Genomic DNA, 13,123 nt, shown 5'->3' on the forward strand with positions numbered 1-13,123 from the left:
CGAAGCGGGCATCGCTTGCCGGCATTCAGGGCGTTCGGAGCAGAGTGTGAACGAGAGGATCGCGAATGCCGTAAAAGCGGTGAATGAGTTCCCGCGTTCACGGATTTCGATGATGTAGTGTTAATGTAGCATAATGAAGGGAATGTCGGTGGCGACGACGAGGTAATCGACGAAGACATGCAATAGCGCCCTTAGCCGCAAGCCTTGCCCTTCGGAAGAAAGCGTCGGCATGGTGCCATTCCTTCCGAAGCATGAGCATGGCGTGCGCACCACTGTTGACGGTGATGCAGCGCCCAGTGATCCCATGCGCAGACGGGCATCACAGAATGCTGCAGCGAAATGCAAGATAATGTGGAGGAAGCAGCAGCACTCGACAGTAGCATCCGAAGTCATAGGTCAGCACATGGGGCGTCAAGTTGGTTCAACCCAGCTTGACGAGATGGAATTCATTTTACAATGCTCTGCATTGGATACGTGAAGCACCCCGCGGAAGCCTAGGCAGTATGTGCGACGCGCTTAATGTGCAGATGTTCCAGGAAGAAGACATCACCCTCATTTTCGAGTACACAAATGTAATCTCTACTCTCGCGCTGCGACTTTCGACGCCTTCGCGGCGTCCGTGGGATTCACGCATTGCTGTGTGAACGTGACAAACTCACCGGCATCTCAGTCGTTCGCGACTTTCGCGGCATTCACTGACATAGTGTGAACATAGCCTTAGGTCCGCCGAATATCCTACATGACACCAAGGGGTCATAGACAAGTGATCTTACACGGAATTATTAGCAGCTAGAAGTTATGATCACGTGTAGTTATACAATCTACAACGTACCTGACAGCGTTTTGCAAAATTTGATGCATTGCCGGTGACGGTTCAGCATACTGTGTTTAGTATTTTGTTCACAGCGAAGATACCATGCAACGCGGCAGCTAGGACGCCGAAAGTGTGGCGTCCTGGTATCCGCCTGCACGCAGGCGCTGCGCCTTTTCTCTATTGTTTCGCGTCCAGCCAGTGCACCGTCGCAGTTATGATGCTCCTACGGCGAAAATAATCTAATTAATTAATATTTAATTAAACGTTAATTGGTATAGCTGTAGCGTTCTCTTTGCAACATAACCACGACGTGACGGAGCAACCTACCTGCGATACGATGTCCTACAATCGGCGAAGGAGCAAACTACACCCACTTGCTGCAATTGGTCCCGTACGTTCTGCTGCATGCTGAGGAATGCTGCAGAAATACGCTCGGCCAGAGTTTTGCTGGGCATTACACGAGCACCAGGTTGCAAGGTCGTGATGAGCCGGATAAACACTTCGTTCTTGACGAGGTAAAAGGGCTGGAAGGTTCCGACCTCGAAGGCTGTAATTGTGGACTCCACTTGAGCCCTGAAACTCTGCCGTGCGATCGGGACCTTCTGCTGGCTCTCAGGTGTTGTCGCCTGCTTCAATAAACCAATCAATTTATTAAGCTCCCAAAAGTCTCATACGGGCGTTACATGGGAGGAGTGGTTTACAGGAAGTGAGGAAATAGACAATACATAGAAGAAAAAAAAGCAGTAAAACAGCAACAACAAATGGAAACAACAACAACAACGTTATACAAGTATAGGCTACAGAGGGTGTCATAAATGACGCAAGATTTATTAACTTGAGATAGAATTACGAAATTGAAACGGGTCAGTTATGGTAACGATGTGGGGCGGGAGGTTATTCCAACCAATGGCCGTCTTGGGGAAAAAGGAATTTGAAAATTATTGAGTGTTACATTTTAAGCGGGCGACTTTGAGTTCGTGGTCGATGCGAGATCATATTCTGTGAGGAGAATTGATATAGGATGACCTGATGACAGGAGAATGGTAGAACTTGTGAAACAGTAATAAACGTGCGGCCCTCCTACGGACGTGGAGTTCAGCCAGGTTGATGTTTTTTTTTATTTTTTTAATGGAGAGATACTTGGATATGGCCAGTAGTTACTAGTGATGAACCTGGTTGCGCGGCTTTGAACGGCGTCGATGTCGCGCACTAGGTAAGCAGTAGATGGATACCATACGGCAGAGGCATACTCCACCCGTACGAAAATTCCTGAATCCGAAACCAATCAGGTTTCTTCGATCAGACCTGATTCCGGACTGAACCCAAAATTGGGCGGGAATGACGATCAGGAATTATTCAGGAATGGGGTATCAGGATCTATTCTGGTAATTTATTCCGGGATTGAATGGGTCCTGAACTCAAAACTGAATGTAACCGGAACAAACCCGCCAGTTATCTGATCATACCCGGATATGCACTTGATAGAATACAGGATGATCCCTGAACGAAAACAGAAAGCGCCTGAATAACTTCGGAAGAAATGCTGAATCCATGCTGGTGCATGCATGCGCTTGCTATAAACCTTTACTCGAGTGGATCTATTTGAAAACAACGAAAATGTGACTAGACCAGCAAGAGATGCATGCAGGATTAGTGTGAAACCTGAAATCGGGCTACTTGACCATGCGCCCTTGTCGTGCCTTTACATACTACATGCATGAATGGAACACAAAGTGTAAGATTCAGTCGACAATTTTATTTCCATGGTTTCGTTTGCCTTTCAATTCACTTAATTTGGTCCCAATAGATTTCAGTAGAGCCGGGGGCGACGCCTTCCATTCCTCCCGTCCTACGCTGTGTGCCTCAGTGACTTCTGCAAATAAGGCACACACATGAAGACAGAGTAAGAAGTCCCTAAGCGGAATCGAGGCACAAATACTTATAGCAAGACAACTTACCGTTTTGGAAGGAGAGGGCTTGTCTTGTGGTAATTCAAGAGAGCGCTGATGCGATCGAGTTGGTTCCTATCGATGGACGACATGGCATGCAACACAGAACGCACGACACAACACACACACAAACACCTTCTCAGAAAGCGCAAGCAAATTCCTGTTGCATTCTTCTATTAAAACGTCCATTTCATCCTGGAGCGCAGTCTTGTCGTCTGCAAGAAAGAAAGACAAAGTGATGAAGGAAAAAGCGCCACACACAAAACACACGCATTAAGAAGCGGCCACTTACCAGAAATATTCACCAAATATTCTTCTTGCTTGTCAGCGTACTCTAACTCCCCTACCTGTACACGTTTCACTGTTGTAGTTTTCTATGTGGGAGCACACACACACAAAAAGCGTTGTTTTTCACACGAGGACGTCTTGACTCTTGACGCCGACGATGGCGAATGAATCCTGTCTGGCCCTAGCACTTCAAATTACTACGGAGGTCAGGTGACCTACTGACGTTGACAATATTCCAAGAATAAGTATGTTCCCTATCAGTCCGAAGGGAGCAGCGGTGCAAAAGGGGAAGGGTCAGTGTATGCTTCCCATTGAGCTCTGGAATTTCCCGCTGACCTAAAAAGTTGAAACCAGTTTAGCTCCTCGTACACTTTTGTCCAGAGGGACTGCAATGTACATGTGGTTTGGTGGATTTGAAGCCAAACGGAAACTTTTGCAACACCTCCATATTATCATGTTACCTCCTCAAAAAAAAAGAAAAGAAAAAGTAATAAAATAGGCATGATATATTAAGCTTTATTGCTTTTTGCCAACCTGTTTACGCTATTGTTATCAATCATATCGTACTGTGCATTTCCGGCATTCACTGGTGTCCCTTTTCCCTGCCCAGAAAGTTATCTCAGCAATAAGAATTAATACTAATTCGTGGTTTTACATCAAACATAAGCTTAACATAGTCCCGCGCTACCATGGTCACTTCACCTGATCGTCCTGCCATCACATCATCTCATCGCTGGTTCGACTGGCCATGCACGGGATCTCGAAATGATGTACACAGCGCGTGGCTCCAGAAAAATGTTCCTGGGTGCATTGTGTTGAGGGATCCCGAGTATTTGCTCACCTTGAATGTATTTCAGTTTCTTGAATGTATTTCAGTATCGGGAAAAAATGTTTTGCGGGATTCTGTCGATAACGGTCGTAGATACGCTACATATAATTTAATAATTCTAGACTTTGAGGGCAACGTGATCGAGGATCTCTGTAATCATGTTACGTAATATCTATTGCTACACTTGAAATATTTTCAAAGATTGTCAAATGAATCCCGGTTGACGACCAAGTATCAGGCACGTCCTTCCGGTTTGGTTCAGGCGATATTCAGGCGGATTCAGGAAAGCGGCGTTCGGATTCCGGCTGGACCTACGCCGGAATGTCCTGATAGTGCCTGAACAGTGCCGGATTCCGCCGGAATCAGCCGGATAGTGCCCGGAATCAGGTCTGATTCAGGTTATTCAGGAAGTTTCGTACGGGCAGCTGAGGCCGGACTAATGTGATGTAAGCAAGGTGTTTAATATTAGAGGGAGAAGACGAGAGATGCCGTTTCAAATATCCTAAGGTGCGGTTAGCTTTGTTAACGATGGAGCTTACGTGGATGTTCCAAGAAAGGTCGTTTTGCAAATTAACGCCCACATACATATATGATGTAGCGGAGTAAATTACAGAACCATTAAGGGAGTACGAGTGGTTGAATTTTGAAGTTTTCCTACCAAATGGGACTTGGCAACATTTATCAATATTGAGTGACATTAGCCACTTACTGCACCACTGATCGATGATATGAGGTCATCTTGAAGGATGAGATGGTCGTCGGAAGAGGAGATGCAGCGATAAATGACACAGTCATCGGCAAAGAGACGTATATTTGACTGTATGGACAGGTCATTAATGAACAGGAGAAACAGGAGAGGTCCTAACGCGGTACCCTTCGGTACTCCGAAAGAGACTGGGTGGGCATCTGAGAGTACGCCATTGGTGAAGACAGACTCCGAACGGAAACTCAGGAATGCAGGAATCCAAGATAACGTTGTGGAATCAATATTAAAGCTTCACAGCTTGGTCATTAGTCGGACATGAGGAACCCGGTCGACGGCACGAGAGAAATCAAGGAATATGACGTCTGTCTGAAGTCTGTTGTCCAGATTAGTATGAATATCGTGAATGAACGAGGCGAGTTCGGTTTCGCAGGAAAAATGTTTGCGGAAGCCATGTTGACAGGGCGAAATGAGGCCATTAGACTCGAGAAAGGACATTCGAGGACATGTTCGAGAATTTTAGAGGGCACACTCGTTAGTGATATTGGACGATAATTGTTAGCGTCGTGCTTGTCACCTTTCTTGTAAATAGGGATGACTTTACCCACCCGCCAGTCCTCCGGGACGACAGCAGAAGATAACGACTGCCGGAAGATACCAGTTAGATAGGAAGAGGAGATGATCCTAGTGCCCTTTAATATTTTACTGTTTATGCCGTCGAAACCACATGACGAAGAAATGCGAATCGAATCGATTAGCTTTAGGATACCGCTTTCAGATACGACGATCGGCTCCATGGGAGGACAAGACAAAGGTGGACAGCTTGGAATGTCAGACGGACTTTCTGTTGAAAAGGCCTGCGCGAAAGTATAGCCAAGCAATATTGCACTGGTCAGGCGGGACAGGGCCCCTTCCTTTATGAAGTAATGTCTCATTATTGTTAGCTCTGGCTGGGTTTATAGTGGACCAATTTTTTTTTTTTGGGGGGGGGGGGGGTTCTGAACAAGGAGCTTCGGAAGGTTGCAGGAAAAGAACTTGCGTTTCGCATCTCTGACTGCGTGCTTATAGGACTCGGCACATGAAATATACCTTTCCCAAAACACGGCGGAATTCCTAGTTTTCGCTCTTTTCAACAAGTCTTTTTTCTTATTCAGTAATGCTTTGATGGACTTGTTGTACCATGGGGCGCGGGAAGAAGCTAGAATCGACATAGACGGCACGTACCTCTCGACAAGGCTGGACAACAGTGACTTATAGAAGAGCCAATTCTCTTGGACAGAGCGAAATGGCTGGCTTAGAAGAAATGACTGAAGAGATTAAGAAAGAGCATCGCTTATGGCAATGAAGTTGGCACGTTCGTATAATCGAATCAACTTCTTGGTGGTACGACACTTCGGTGTTTCAGAACTTATATTAAAGTGAATGACATTGTGGTCGCTGATGCCGGTCATGCATGAAACGGGACTAACAATATCTGGTACTGGGGCAACACCAAATTTAAAATATTTGCAATGCTGCCTGTGACCCTGGTTGGGGACGTTATGATTTGGTGAAGATGAAAATCCAAACACAAACTGAAAAAAAAAAAATCTCTAGCATGGGTGGAACAACCGGGCATGACACAAGGTATATTCCAGTCGATACCAGTAATGTTAAAATATCCAAGAAGCACGAGTTTGTGTTTAGGAAAGCCCATAGCAATATCAGACATAACAAGAGACAGTTCACTTACAAAATCTGTGACATAATCCGGCGTGCGGTAACACACTCCCAACAGTACATTTGTGGGCCAGCACTGTACACACACCCAGACAATCTCAAGAACAGACAAGACTGGTAGCAGATATGAAGAAAAAGTGTTTCTGTCGGCAACGAACACTCCCCACCCCTTCTCCCACCTCTGTCTTTACGATATTAAGTGAAATTAGTCAAAGATGGCATTATCTCTGAGTCATTTACGTCGGAATTCAACCATGTTTCGGTGACAACAACAATATCGGAGCAAGTTTATAAGGCAAGATATTCAAGGTGATCTCTCTTGCCAAGAATACTACGAATATTAGTGTACAGGATGGAGGGGGAGAAAGTTTAGGCGTGGTAATGTTAGGCACGCCGGGCTATCTGTTGGAACGTGCAGCAACAGTCCCAAGATCGGCGTCGCACTCGTACATCTTTCCCTCTATTAGCAGCTTGTCGAAACTAGTCTTATATGGTTTCCCTTGCACTTTGGCATATTGGATAACATGCTTACGGGCAGTTCGGACTTGAAGCAAATAGTCGCCACTCACGGAATACTAACAATTCTCGAACAAATGACTTTGACTAAGAATTTCTTCTTTCTTTTTGAAAGATGTGAATTTGACAATGAACGGTCGGTTAATAACTAGACGGTATCTACCCAAACGGTGAGCGCGCTTGATATCGTCAGGTCTAACGGTTTTCCCGAGGTTTTGCTCGCAGACGTTGATGATGTTTGTCTCAGACTGCGCCCAGGATTCATTTGGATAATCTTGGATCCCGTGGAAAACGAAGTTGGTGCGTCGCATTCTGTGCTCCAAGGCGTCAATTTGTCGGTTAAGAAGATCGACGCCGGCAGATACGATATTTGTTGTTTTCGTTAGATTGTTCATTGACTTGTGAAGATTTCCAAATGAAGCAATCTTGGTTTCTATTGACTCAACTCTACATGATAATGCAGCAACTTCCTTCTCGGTTGCGCTTAGATCCGCCTTAACGTCGTTCATACACTGACCAGCTTCAAGGCGCTGAATTGAGGACATCAGGGAACTAATTTGTTCATCAGTGAAAGGGCCTGGGCTAAGTTCGACATCCCTTGACTGAAGTAGTACATGTATCGTAGTGTCAACAATCTCACAGCAAAGAGCGATCAACACTCTGGGGCCAGGCAACAGCACCAAAAAATGCGTTCGCTAAGTTCTCTTGGCTTTGAGCTTTATTCGTTGTGTACTGCTTCGTCGCTGTTGGGTGGACTGCCTACACACCAGAGGCACATAAGAGTTTTTACAATGCTGTATAAATTATCCCTTGCAACCAAGTTTAATTGCAAAAAGATGCTGTCACGAGAAACCGGTTCCAGAACAGAGGCACACACTGAACTTCAAATACACTCTTACCTGGGGATGCCTTTTCAGGTGAGAAGATGCTCTGACACAAGTCAAATATGTCTTCTTTCACGTCATCGTGACGTGTTGCCGAGCCGAGGAATCCCGCCAGGAGCATGCGCCGTAAGATCCCGCGTATGCGTTCATCGGGAGTGGAAATCTCCATGACAGCAGCTTTCGCGCGATCGGCAGATTTCGGCAGCGGCGGCAGCCACAGCGCGAGCTCGCGGCATTACTTGCCATTGTGCAACACCGATGACGTAACGGGGAACCGAAGAGCGGTCCGTACAGTTACACCATCGGCAGGGAAATATGCGCGGGAGAGGAGGAACGCGGAAGAGACATTTCCAGCGCGCGCTCATCGCAGAGTGGAGCGACTTCGTCCGGAAAAATTTGTGGCGTATTAGTTTCTCTGCGGGAAGAACAGTTTCCATCGAAAAAAAGTATGGGGGTTCGGGAAATTTCGTAGTCCCTTTAAAGGTTCATGCGAATTGTGGGACAACAGCCCGGGGCGGAAGGGGGGGGGGGGGGATTGGTCAGGCTTCTACGGCCAAAGTGAATGACCGCTTCGTTGGAGTGTGGAGGGACGTATGTGAATGAAGACATCTTTGCTCCAGACCGGTTAAGAAATGCGAGGTTCACAAACAACCAGGCAAGACGGGCTGGAATAGGCAAGCATTCGGGAAGATAAGGAGGTTAGTGGTTAGGTGGGGAAATTTTCAGAGCAAGTAATTTTTGTGTGTAACATATATTTATATCTATTTGTAATACACAGTTGTGGCATGCAATAAAGTAAGTAAAAAGTAACCAAAAATTCCCAACCCGGTCCGAGAGTACAAAGGAGCCAAACACTCTAGTGGCGGTGACGGACATACGCAGGAGCAACTCACACTGATTGCAGCAACTTGAACGCACCTAACATTACAGAAGGGCCACCCCTTCCTATCACACATTGTGTTTTTTACTTGCCCTGCCGCAATTCCGTTATCGTTGCAGGAACCAGCGACATTTTAGCCCGTACGAAACGTCCGATTCGACTGTCGCGCATGCGCGTTAGTTGCAGATCGCGTGATTTCGCTCAAACGACCCAATCGCTCTCAGTCGGCTCGACCGATTGGCATTGGCTTGGCGAAACGGGCTTCATGTTGACGGGCCGTATCGCCAATGATCAGTCAATATGTGCCCAATATTGTGTGCTGCTTGGGACTATGGCCTCTGGCGATGAAACATCCCCATTCATCACCTTCAAATAAAGTTGTCGTTGTACAATAGAAGACACGACCGGAACCATCTTATTCAGCCTTGGGAGTTCTATGAGTAGAAATTGAGCTCATTATTAGTGGCCCATAAAAGTTTCCAAATACAGTAAACATAATATAAGTGTATTTGCTGTGAAAACACTTTAAGTGGTCGAATGAATGAGAGTAAAACAGGCGCTTTTTCTAATAGTTCTTCTACTTGTTAGCCCAAGAGTGAAAGTAAGTGAAGTTGTAGGATCTCTTTCGTACTTGCAGTCGATAAAGCACCCAACAAGGACTCTCCATGGGAAAACTCAAACCCCACGGTTCTAAAGTCGAATTTAAACATTCGACTTCATCCGAGTGCAGCACGCCTAGCCTCAAACCGAGAAAACATACGTTTATGTAGAATATCCACCCCAGCCCACCATCAAGGTGACGTCAACATGAGGGCCACTGGCAACTCCCACAATTGAGCAAAACGCGTCACGTGGTCACGCAATACCCTGCCAATTCCCTTTATGAAATGACATTTATGTGTTAATATGTTTTTAGTCTATTTTATATGTTAATAGTCTCAAAAAGAAAAATATACCCTGCATTTAACACGTGCAGTAGGATCTACGATTGCCTTTTCAATCTGCGTTCTGTTGTCTTACGTTCCATATGGTTCCGTACCCGGTCAGCTGTAATGGTTGCCATATGACGAGCTTCCGAACTTGTGTGATTCCCGGCTCGCGTCCTGCCTTTTTCGGGTCATTGGGTTGGTGTTGGAGTTGTTCGCCATAGTATGCACTTTTCTCCTAACATTGCGGCGGACTGTTTTACTGTATTGTTATCTGCTGCGAAGCAACGAACCGCAACGGTCGTCAGTCGCCTCAGTGAAATTCTGTCTGCTGCATATAGAAGGAGCATCGGGACCTGATGATGTACTGCAAATGCTGAAGTTCAATACTTAGAACCTTCATCTAAAGAGAGCAACTGTGCTCTCGTGTGGTTCTGACTGAAAAGCACTTTCAACAAGGTTAGCACATTTATTTTGCAGTTCCAAGTCTACGCAATCAAAACCATGCAAGTGCATCCGATAAATCGCGTAGCTGTTTTGTAACACGTATGCTTTCTTACGTATCCCACATAACCCCCCGCTTCATGAACCCAGTTATACTTCTATACTAGTGACCCTTCTGTTAGCTCCTTACTAGGATATGCCGCTCTGAAGTATTGAGATGACGAGAGTTCGCGGGGGCTGCACCTCTGCTTTCGAAACATCAATTCATTCCACACCGTGCTTACTAGCTTTGTATCGAGTCTGACAACTCCAACAGACCTGGGTTCCCTTTTCCAGGGAAGTTTGAAATGTAAGTCTGTGTTATATTAGTTTCACATATCCCCACCACGTAGTGAGTGTGTATATCGCTGTATAGCATGTCTAGCGGTCATTATTATTGAACACCTTATGTGGAAAACTCGACAGCAGCCACACAGTGCCAACAATTGTTTCTGCCTTTTCTTCAACTGCTTCTTTTTATTATAATATTAATCTAGTATTGTCATCTGATTTTTCATCGTCTGATAGCATGATGTGCAGGTCTTTGGCCTCTGTTGTACTGATGATGCCACCTGAATTGGCGGCAAAACGTTTGCGCTCCGTTTTTAATATTTGTGTTAAGCGGTGTTTGCAGTAAAAGATGTAACATTTTGAGGTGGTCACCCGACATTTGGAATATATTTTCAAATAAAGTTCTTGCTTTACGAAGCTCTCTACATTGTAGCAATCATTCTTATTGTCTATTGTTTAGGGGATACCGTTCTTGCAGTCACATGAAGCACTGAAGGGCCAATTTCGAAAGCACAGACAATCTGATTTATGGTCTTGCAGATATGGCACAGCGTATGCACGAGGTACCTCCATTTCAGGAGCCTGAGAACACTCAAAGCAATTAGTGTACTAGCATAAGATATTGTGTGCAGCATTACACATTTGTTTTTGCTAGGGCAACTAACAATGGTGAATAGAAAGACAGTTACAACCTGTTTACACAGAAGACATTCAGGTTAATTAGCAATTTCCTGCAAGAGAGCTAAGGCTTTTCCAGATTACTAGAACATGGGTACCTGATTGTAGATAACAAAATCCCATACACCAGAGGTCAGTGTTTCACTCACACACTGCTTTCTATGAAAACTGTTAAAAGGCGTGATCCCCTAAACCTGCACAAAACTCCTGGAGTGTCTTCATTGGACACTGTCGCTGTTCCTCTCAGAAGGTGTTGTCTATGAACATGACTCCCTGTTCTGGATGCACTGCCTGAAGTAGCTTCAGCATGCTTTCCCTACATGAATGGTCGCAACTTATATGAGCAGTGTTGTACTTACTGAAAGCAAAATGAAATGCTATGTCTTGGCAGGTTATGTTGATATCCTTCTTAAGACGTCATCGAATCGCCCCCCCCCCCCCCTTGCCGCTCTGTGTTCACGGAGTGGGCCAAACACTATACCGTGCCGTGAGAACGGTCGTGTGCGTTGATAGCGCTCGAACTTATCCTCTGCGCAAAACCATGCTGCCCATGAGAGCCATGAGGACATGGCTATTTTGACCGCAGAGAGATGTTCCTTGCTGCCTTTATTCGAAACCGCACTATCAGACGCAAGCCCTCTTGCCATCAAGTCAATGAGTATTGCCTCCCAGTCAGGGCAATCAAGAGAATCAATCACTCAGGCTCAGAAAAGCTGTTTTCTACGGAGGTCTGACCCAGGGCAAAGACATGAGTGGCCCCGAGAAAGCACCGGAGCTTCTTTGAATTGTAGATGTGTCAGCTTTTAATTTCTTCCTTCTCCCTTTTTTATGTAGTGCCTGATTACTTAAGCCTTGTACAGCTTTGGAGATTCAGGATGTGGAGATGATGGAATAGGTGAAATTAGGCTTTAGATACAATGAGGCAAAGTGTAACAACATACGTTCTGAGAATGTTTATATATCATTCACACAAAGAGAGGGTAGGTATTACAATAGATGTTACATCTTTTTCTGGCTTTGATATTTATTTAATCCTGAATATACCTTAAAAGCACTTACGGGCGTTACATGAGGGGGGACATCAACATGGGTGACTTAACAAATACAGAAGTTGGCAGGAGCATGCATATTTGAAAGACAGCCTCTTGTTTTCGGCTGTTCATCAGTCTTGCTTAAGAAATTGTTCAGTGTAGCAACGGTACACAATGTCACGAAACTAGTGCTCGTCAAGGGGGGGGGGGATGTGTTTATTAAGAAAAAGAAAGGAAAGGGCTCGTCAAGGCTTATTTAAAAGGACTAGTGTTGTGTATTGTGTGTGTGTGTATTGAACTCATGAACCATTCATCATCGTGAGAGCCATAAGTAATCTTCCTTCCAGAACAGTCGTATTGAGTTGGAAATCTTCGTGAGTTGGAAATGCACTCATATTGCTGTCATTCGCTGTCATTCGAGCTCCTTGCAGGACAAGCACTCGAGCTCCTTTTGCATTATGACACACCAGCCGCACCGGCACCTTAAACAGCAAGTACGCATTAAATATGAGGACACGAAATTTCAGAGAACGTTTACATGTTCGATCACAGTGTGCGTTAAAAAGCTCATCGTTTACCTGTCTGTCGAAGACAGGCGACTGATTCTGTTTGCTTCATCTCTGACCGATGCTCGTAGAGCTTTGACTTCGGCTTGCATTTGCGACATTGGCGACGTTTCGAAAGCGAGGCTCCCGAACTGTTCAGCACACAGAAGTTCCTTCTCGATCGCATAAAGGTCACAAAAAGGTTCCGTGCTCGAAGTCTCCGCATTTCTTGCTTCTACGTCCATATTGAAGATCGCTTTCCGGATGCCACCGGTCTCACAAACTCACTAACAACAGAAATTCCGGTCCGGGCGCCCAATGAAACATGAACCTCAAGTTTTCGTCACGCACACGGAAATTGGCGGATATCCATTACAAAGAGGCTAGAGTTCGGCGCTGATGGCGCGAGTTGAGGAGGAAAAGCCAAGCTGTTTTTCAGCTCCCCGTTTGGGAAACTTTGCCGCCACGCACAGCCAAAATATTTCGCGTGTGGCTTGGAGCCATATTATGCCTTCGTAATAGATGCAGACGAAAGATTTGTTGTACTTCTGGTCACAGTCCCTTTAAGAAATGTGTGATCAAGTCAC

At 45.5% G+C, this 13,123-nt stretch overlaps 1 protein-coding gene across 4 annotated transcripts in view; it reads left to right on the forward strand.

Annotated features, from left to right (window-relative positions):
- Positions 1 to 13,123, forward strand: part of LOC135373231 (uncharacterized) — a 98,506-nt gene that overhangs the window by 26,916 nt on the left and 58,467 nt on the right. The window lies entirely within an intron of this gene.

This window comes from Ornithodoros turicata, chromosome 1, assembly GCF_037126465.1.
Source record: "Ornithodoros turicata isolate Travis chromosome 1, ASM3712646v1, whole genome shotgun sequence".
NCBI classification, from domain to species: domain Eukaryota; kingdom Metazoa; phylum Arthropoda; class Arachnida; order Ixodida; family Argasidae; genus Ornithodoros; species Ornithodoros turicata.